This window comes from Triticum aestivum, chromosome 1D (assembly GCF_018294505.1).
Source record: "Triticum aestivum cultivar Chinese Spring chromosome 1D, IWGSC CS RefSeq v2.1, whole genome shotgun sequence".
Taxonomy (NCBI): Eukaryota; Viridiplantae; Streptophyta; class Magnoliopsida; order Poales; family Poaceae; genus Triticum; species Triticum aestivum.
In genome coordinates, this window is record NC_057796.1 from 362,445,283 (window position 1) to 362,455,416 (window position 10,134).

The following is a 10,134-nucleotide window of genomic DNA, read 5'->3' on the forward strand; positions in this document are numbered from 1 at the left end:
CCTTCCAGTGACCCGATTCCTTCCCGGTAAGTCCCGAAACACTTCTCGTGTCCAAATACCATTGTCCTATATGTCAATATTTACCTTTCTACCATTTAGAGACTCCTCGTCATGTCCGTGATCTCATCCGGGACTTTGAACAACATTCGGTCACCAGAACATATAACTCATATAACACTATATCATCAACGAACGTTAAGCGTGCGGACCCTATGGGTTCGAGAACTATGTAGACATGATCGAGACACCTCTCCGGTCAATAACCAATAGCGGAACCTGGATGCCCATATTGGCTCCTACATATTCTATGAAGATCTTTATCGGTCGAACCGTTATGACAACATACATAATTCCCTTTGTCCATCGGTATGTTACTTGCCCGAGATTCGGTCGCCGGTATCTTCATACCTAGTTCAATCTTGTTACCGGCAAGTCTCTTTACTCGTTCCATAATACATCATCCTGTAACTAACTCATTAGTCACTTTGCTTGCAAGGCTTCTTATGATGTGTATTACCGAGAGGGCCCAGTGATACCTCTCTGATACTTAGAGTGACAAATCCTAATCTCGATCTATGCCAACTCAACAAACACTTTTGGAGATACCTGTAGAGAATCTTTATGATCACCCAGTTACGTTGTGATGTTTGATAGCACATATGGTATTCCTCCAGTATCAGGGAGTTGCATAATCTCATAGTCGAAGGAATATGTATTTGACATGAAGAAAGCAATAGCAATAAACTGAACGATCATTATGCTAAGCTAACGGATGGGTCTTATCATCACATCATTCTCCTAATGATGTGATCCCGTTATCAAATGACAACACATGTCTATGGTTAGGAAACCTTAACCATCTTTGATCAACGAGCTAGTCTAGTAGAGGCTTACTAGGGACACGGTATTTGTTTATGTATTCACACATGTATTTAAGTTTCTGGTCAATACAATTCTAGCATGAATAATAAACCTTTAGCATGAATTAGGAAATATAAAATAACAACTTTATTATTGCCTCTAGGGCATATTTCCTTCATTTCTATGCATCTATAATGCTTTCACCAGAATTCATAATTTGTCTGAAACCGACTTTGTATATATATTGAATCACTGGTAGAACCTTTGATTCCTTAGGTTGAGTTATGGAACCACTATTAAGAATAGTGTTCCAATGATACGATCATCTAGAAAACATACCAAGCTCATGAATGAACTTTCGATTGATCACCATTCACTTTTGCTTCTAAAGCAATAATATACTTAGCCTTCTGTTATAGATTTCACCACAGTAACTTTTGGGACCAATTCCAACTTACTGTGCCACCATAAATCCCTTTTAAATTGAAATAGAAAAATCACTTGGAGCATAGATGAAGATTTTATCGATGTACTACTTACAATGAGCCTTCACTGATGTAACTCCTTACAACAATCTCTTCATTTTCTCCGCGTGTGAGAAACATGTCGTTAATCCTTAACGACATTTTTCATTGTTGTCCTACGATCAACAATTTGACCATACTAGTAACTTTTACTTATAATTAACTTGGAGTATTGGAAATATCTGGTTGTTTACATACCATGGAATACAAGTGTGGTTGAAATCATATTTCTCTCATCAGTATTTTAGGATACCGACTCCTTCCATGTGACATGACAAGAAACACTTCTTGACATTTTACATACTAAACTGCTTTAGTATTCTGTCAATGTGTATTTTAGCTAAGTCCGATTAGACACTATTATCTCCATAGATCATTATATCTAATACCAAGACTATTCATTGCCTAAGTATTTTACTAGAAAAACTAGTTTCAGTAAAGTCTTAATCTTTGTTAAGCAAATAACTTCCAATCAATAATATGTCATGTACATATAGTGTTTAGAAATATTATCATGCTCCCACTTACTTTCTTGTAAATACAAGCATCTTCGCTTTACTCGATGAAATCAATTTATTTGATCATTTCATCAGTATGAAGATTCCAACTCCACTATGCTTGCTTCAGACCATTATAGGATCTCTTGAAGTTTGCATACTTACTAGCATCCTCTGGATCGACAAAATTACCTTGGATCATATCAAACATACCTTGGTACTATTTCCATCTCATGGAATCATTTTGACATCCATCTGTTTTATTGAAATATTTGATAATTGCTAGTTTTACACTAACTGACTTTAAGTATTGCTATGATGAGACAATCTCGTCATAGTCAATTCTTTGATCTTGTCAAAAACTATTTGTAGCAAGTCAAGCATTATAAAACATCTTTTTATCTTTATCAGTTTATAGATCCATTACTATTCTTTAGACTCCAAGTCTTTCGAAGGGTTCATCAAGTTCTAAGTAAATTATGTGAATGGATACTATCTCGGATTATGTTGGCATATAGCCAATTTCCCGAGTCAGGGCCCATCAACGCTTCTCTGTAATTTATAGGTTCATTGTTTGCCCAACAATATTCTGTCTGCATACCACAAAGGTCTACATGAATTTTCCCAACCTATATAGTTTAGCTACAAGTTCGACCGTAGTCTCTACATCTCATGTAGAGGCTTTTGTATCAGTCGCAGTAAGAAATTCTAGAATTACTTCTAGTGTTTCTTTTCTTTGAGCTGATTACGAAGATTCCGCAATCTTGTTGAGTTGCACTATCCTCTCACTCACTCTTTTGTAGAGTTTCTTCATAACTTCCGCATTCTAAGGCAACACTTTGCCTCGGCATAGTGATAGAGGAATACCCAACTATTGGGGATAACCTACAAAGTAGCACTTATTTCAATAAATTTGATGGCGCTCCCTTTTCAGTGTGAAAGCCACAGTCTTTAAAGCATCACTTTGAAATTATATTGACAAAATAATTAATGTCATGTTTGATCTGACCATGCCGTACATAGTTTGATTGCATCCACTTAAAACAATCTACTCGCAATACTGTTTCTAGGAGGTGGAGGCCATAAAATTCTTTTATAGCTCATCAGACATTCGCTAATTTGTAACTCAGATATTCTTTTCTGCAATCCAATTGTAGAAACATAATTTTCTTGTTACAATAATTTCTACTTCATTATGAAAACATATTGAAACACTTCAAAAGATCCAGATTTATGCCTCAATTAGTAATTATAAATATCTACTTGAGTCATCCTTGAAGATAGATAAATCCACTACTTGCAACAACACTTATTGGACTACACACATCGATATGCATATTGCCAATTATTTTGTTGCTCGTTCTCTATGGCCCGTGAACGGTATTTTAGTTTGCTTCACTAATTGGACAAAACTTGCATGTGTCAGATGATTCTCAATCAGATGACTTCAAAATTTATCACTATGGAATTTCTCCATGCTAGTTTCTCCAATGGACTAAATGCAGTTCCACACAGATGTCGTATTCTTTTAGTCTTGTGACATTTAGCGTCAGTGTTATGGATGCTCAGTTTTATTATCAATATTCATAACATACATCTTATTCACAATAAGAGTATGCCCTCTTATTGACAATAAGAGTATGCCCTCTTATTGACAATAAGAGTATGCCCTTTTGTTCATAACATTGAACAACTATTATTCTGTCATGGACAACCTCCTTTATAGCATCGAACAACTATTGTTATATCATGATGAATCTCCTTGCAACTTCTACGCAATGGGCTAGAGTGTACGAAAACTCTAAAATTAATTATGATAATAAATACAGAGTAAATACCTGATATAAATATTGTAACCTTTTACAATCCATCAAAATATTTTAACCTCATTATTTGTTGGTCATTTAGGCCGTTCAAAGTTTCTTGCAATGATTTGCAATAATATGCAATCGAGTCGATATCCTTGTGATTAACCTTTTAACCACAATACCGAAGAATCAGTGATCAACAAATTGATCATTTTTTCCAAGAACTACACTTTACTTGACCAACCACCTGTGCATCTCATAACTTGTATGACATTCATACCTGAGCTGGGCATTCCAGTCTTTTTTTCCTGCCTTTTACTTCTTATAGTTTTACTTCAATATTTCTCTTACTATCAGAACAAACAACAACTTTAAGAGTGGTGTGAGCCCTGAACTTCCCTAGGCGTGTAAGTCTCATTACATCCTTTGGTTTTGTTCTTTCTCTACAAGTTTTCACCGTCAACACATGACTGGCTTTCTTCCGGATCTTACACATTTCAGTCTTAAACATAGTTGAATACTTCACTAGAATTTGCAAACAAAACACTTCTTTAGATATCGCATATCTTTTAGCCTTTGTTTGTTTCTGAAAACAATTTTTAGTTCCAAGAATATCACATAACTATCCCAAACATTTTGAAGTTCGGGTTTCTTGGAAGCAAGGAGACCGTAATGCAATTCTAGCTTTTGGATCGAAGGATGTGAGTCTCGTCATCCATAGCATAAGAGAGTATTGTAAACATGCAGTAGGGAAAATCCTTCTTGGCACTTTTTAGAGGACGACCCTCTCAAACATAAAGTTTCAACCAGATAAATAGCAATCAATCAATTTCAACAACAAAGGTGGAACTGTGAGCCATAATTCTACAACTATAATGCAAACTACACATAGACATTGTTCACAATTAATTTGCACTAGTTATTAAACTTAATTAATATTTGTGCTCCCACTCAAATAAATATCTCTCATAATTGATAGTGAGTGATTCAAGATCCAAGCCTAATTCTCAGCCATTGATGTGGACATCAGTGATGACGAGAATTTTAACTGGTGGGCAAACTTTTGCCGATCATATCTCCATATGACTCTTGTTCATCTTTCGATGCTTTATGCTCCGAGCTCAGAACGATTCTGCTAGAACTTCAAGAAAACCGAGTGCTACCTGCAAGCATGGTCTAACCATCCCCGTCTTACACCTCGCGTCCCGTTTGAGCTCATGTGGACATGATCCACTCCGGAATGCTACGTGTTATAGACGGTTGCAACACTGGGAAGAGCACCTTTTAACTTGATATTTACTAAGAAAGATCACCCTAATAATTGACTACTATGCAATCAAAGGGTGCAAACAACAAAGGGATAAACATCTCAGGCAATTCATAATAGCATGATATGGTATAGCCTTGGGCGCCGAGTCTTCTCCGTGATCGTCTTCAATCTCCAGTTGAAGCGACGTGATGGCCAATATTTCGTTGCCATGGCAACCGTTTCAAAAACGTTGCCGTGGCAGCAATCTCAGAAAATGTTGCTGTGGCGACCATTTCAGAAAATGTTGCCGTGGCACCAAAATCCGAAATTCCACCATGGCATGAAATTATAGCTCCTCGTCCTGCGCCTTGGTACACCTTCTCCTTGTCAGGGTCCTCCGTGTACATCTTGCACCATCACCTGTAAACTATCTCTACAATATTAACATTAAGGTGGCAATCTCGTGGCTCCAGCCATCATGCCGTGACGCGCAGACCACTTAACATTACAACATATAACCATCTCATACATAAACTCATTATCATGACGAAGGCTATTGTTGGGAAACGTAGCATGCACTACAAAAAAATACACTTCCGTGATGATACGTGTTTGTCACAGTAGGTCGCGTTTTTTGTCATGCATGTACATCCATGACAAATTTATGACAGAATCAAGATAGTCATACCTGTGCTGTCGTAGAAGTGTTCCATGACATTACCAAAATTATCATCACGGAAGTGTCCACTTCCATGACGATAAATCGCGCGTCACAGAAGTGCTTTCGTCAAGGGTGACCGATACGTGGCATCCACCGTAACGGAACACCGTTAAGCTATCGGGTCGGGTTTTGGATCCGATAACCCGTTAACAGCCCCGACCAATGGGGATTTTCCACGTGTAAAATCATCATTGGCTGGAGGAAACACGTGTCGACTCACCGTTGGGACAGATGTCATCCGCTCATTGGACCGAAGGCGCCTATGATACGGCGACACGTGGCACGGCCCAACAGAGGCCCATTCCTGTGAAAAGGCCGGCCAGTTGGACTTGGTCAAAAGGTGGCGGGCCGGCCCACGGAAAGCCTGTTAACGGCCTGTTTGCATATAGCCCATTTACAGCCCGCTAACCTAGGGCCCGTTATGCCCTATCCGAATTAGGCCCAGTAGCGTCATCTGGGCCTTCCAATATGAATCAGCCCGTTTTAACTTCCGGCCCATGTGTGGACCTTTGTAACTCTTGGCCCATTAACGGCCCGTGGTGAAACTGGCCCGTAATGAACAGTGTATCACTTTATACCCATTAACGGCCCGTTATTCCATTGGGCCGTTTCCAGCCCAAGTTATCTTTCGGCCTTCTCAGGGCCCATTGATTCTTGGGATCATTTGCAGCATTCGGTTACATACGACCCGTTACTGTCATTTTCTGCGTGTGGGCCAAATTCAGCCCGTCGTTACAGTCGGCCCGTTTGCGGACCGTTAATACGTTGGGCCGTTTTCATGTTAAAAAAACCCGTTGGGCTGTTTTCATAGAGTTATCAAATACGGCCTATTAACGGCCCGTTATGGTCCACGAATAGTACGGCCCATGATTGGCGAAATGATGATACGCCCCGTAGAAGGCCCATGGATCCTATGGCCCGTATGAGGCCCATGGATAGTATGGCCCATAGAAGGCCCATGGATCGTACGTCCCGTAGAAGGCCCATGGACCCTACGGCCCGTAGAAGGCCCATGGACCCTAAGGCCCGTATAGAAGGCCGATGGATCCTACGGCCGGACGAAGGCCCATGGATCATATGGCCTGCAGGACGTCCGTGGTTACAACAGTCCGTGTGTTGCCACGATTATTTTGGCCTAGTTACCAAAAATAGGCTATTGTGGCCACTAGAAAAAACAGAAAAAGAACTGCAGTGACTACAAGCAAACAACTAAACAAGACAATAAGGAAATAAATAAGCAAGCAATTAACGCTAGCCTATTACCGCTATTACACATATTACATCCACTGGGCATCAAAGTTCGCCACCAGTGCAAATATAGGGAACAAAGCAGCACATTACATACACTGCCCGTCAAAATTGGCCACCAGTGCAAATAAACGTGGCAGCAAAACAAGAGCATAACTAAAACAACTTCAGAAGAGCTCAAGAAACGTTATCCTGGGTATCCACCATGCTGGCAATAAGCTTAGCAAGCTGATTAGCTTTGTCCTGTTTGGTGCTAAAATCCGCCAACGCTTGCTGTTGCACCAGAAAGTATGCATCTGAATGCTCCAGGGACTTCCGCAGTCCTTCCGCTTCTTATCGCAGCACAACTGATCGATGTCTTTCAGCTTATAGTTGAGACTCAAGAAACCGAACTGATTCAGACAGTGAGTTTGAATAGCTTGTGCAAGCGGTAGTGGCCAGTAACTCAAACACTAAACCAAGACAGGACTTTGGGGTTGTCTCGCTGTCTTCAAGATAGTCTTCCTTAGCTGTTTTATCAGCTTTGTTGGAGACCAACAAGGATGTGTCACTATCCTGAACCTTATCTGCATTACTTCCATTACCATTGCTTAATAAGGCACTCTTCCCCAATATTCTGTCAGCATTCTAAAAGAAGAAACAAGCAGACACATAACAAGTTTAGCATGTACTAGTATATGAAACTCATTTCGGTGAACCAGTTCATTAGTAAGGTGGACAGGATTTTAAACTACTAAGTCTTCTATTGCCAACTACTAGTACATAATAAAAGCATCAAACAAACATATATCTATGTCCTATGGTCACTGCATTGTCTTGCGAAATCAAAATAGAGACACGGTTCAAATCATATCAGTTCAAGACAAAGTGTCAGGACCCCGATTCCAAGTCACACCGATCTAGCCTGTAACACCTCATATCACATTGCGGCCTCATGCACGGTACTCCCACGGGTGTCGCCTTACCATGGCCCGGGACCGTTTGCGCCTTTTGGCTCACGTATATGACAATGTCGCTAGCATCCATATGACAGAGAACCCGGGCCGACATGGCTAGTCGTGAACCCAAAGCGGCACTAACGTATGGGGACAGGCATACATGAATCAACATCGAACATGTCGGTCAGCAGCGTGTGAATCCGGGCTGTAGCACTGGGCTAACAGGACTCCGGGAACCCGGGCTGTAGCAGGCTAGGCAGGACTCCGGATGTCACCGTGTGACATTTCCCCGAAGGGACAGACACAGGAACGATATGACTCACATGCCGGCCAGTCAAGTGTCCAGAGCAGTAGGGCTGGGCTAGCAGGACTCCGGTGAACCGGGCTGTAGCGGACTACTATGGCTCAAGGAGGCACCAGACTACATTTCCCCATAAGAGAGGCTGCTAAAGATAGACAACTAGATTGTCGGATCCCACACATACCAAGCATTTCAGACATACACACAATATGCTCGATATGCGCGAATACAACATGGCATCACAACAAAACTCTACAACTCAAGTACTTTATTTAAAGGGCTCCGGAGAGCCTTACATAACTTGTTCATACAGATAGGGGTCACATGACCCGACACTCAAGTCATACAATCATACAAGCACATGCGGAAGCAAACTGTCTGGGTACAGACACTAGAAAGAAAGAAGGCTTGACGAAGCCTGTCTATCTACATAGGCCCTTCACAAGCCTAGATCACCACCTGGGTGGCAAGTCACTCGTCGTCGTCGAGTTCTACATAGAACCCGTCAGAAGGGGCGGTGTTGTCGTCTGAAAACAGTAATTAAAACAACATGAGTACAAAGGTACTCAGCAAGTCTTACAACAGATCCTACTATACATGTTCATTCTCAAGAAGGTAGTGGGGTTATTGCAGCAAGCCAGCTTTGACTCTTGGCTAAGCTATCCTACGATACACCACTTGTGAAATAGTTTTCGCACACGAGTCCACTAATCACCAACTCAATACTCCACCGTGGATCCTCCCTCGTCATCCAACGAGAGGGCCATCCACGGTACTCACACTTATCTTGAGGCTTTTAGTAGTATCCATTTACTTGTCTATGAACTGCATAAGTGACCAAGTAGTCCTTTACCGCGGACGCGGCTATTCGAATAGTTTCATACCCTGCAGGGGTGTACTTCGTCACACACGCTCTCACCACTTATCGTCGCTACACGACGTGTACTCGGCAACCTTCAAGCGGAAGCCCAACGTGGGTGTCGGCCACAGCCTACCTAAACACTCGAGTCTCTAGTCCAGGTTTATCGCCTATTCAGGTTCCATCCGCAGGGAGTCCGGCCGAGGTTTCCACATACGGCCCCGAACGATGTGTGCAGGGTTCCCGGACACCAAACGGGCGACTCGGTACACCGTGCCACGAGCCTACCGCATCACAGCCCACCCCTTGGTCAGCGCTGTCCACGGCCTCCAGCTTACTACAAACACCAGAAACTACGTGCAACTCCTGGACAGAGGACAAGGGTGAATAAGAAGCCGAGGGGGTCCATTGGTTTCGGGCCCAATGTGTGGTAGTAGCTGAATCTTAAATCACGCATACAGATCTCAGTTCTTAGGGACGGTCTCAATGAAACAACCCACCATGTACTCCTACATGGCCTCCCATCGATACCTTTACCAAATCGTATTCAACACTTTACTCTCTTTACCGACACACACACTTTCACTCTAGTTCATCACCCTGATGAGCCAGACCTGACACAACTCTAAGCATAGCAAGCATAGCATTATAGGAACACAACAAGGCTCAATCAACTCCTACACATGCTAGTGGGTTTCATCTAGTTACTGTGGCAATGACAGGTCATGCAAAGGAAAGTGGGTTCAACTACCGCAACACACAGCAGTTTGAAACGCGTTGTCTTAATGCAGTAAACGAGAGCAGAAGCGAGAAGATGGGTTTGTATCGAAATGATCAATGGGTTGCTTGCCTGACAGAGTGGTGGTGGGATACTGCCCTTCAGTTGGATACCCGTGAATATCCTCGGCGGCAGGACCTACCACGATGAGCATACCGAAGCACAATCAACGCCAAGCAAGTGCAACAATATGATGCATGCATGAGACATGGCAAAATGGATGTATTGGGCTAATGCAACAAAGGTCAGAAAGGTTTGGACTAATTTGAATCAAAGATTCAAATTCCAAGTTCATAAATGGCCCATAATAATGCCTTATCTTGTTCTGTATAAAACAGTAGGTTAACTTG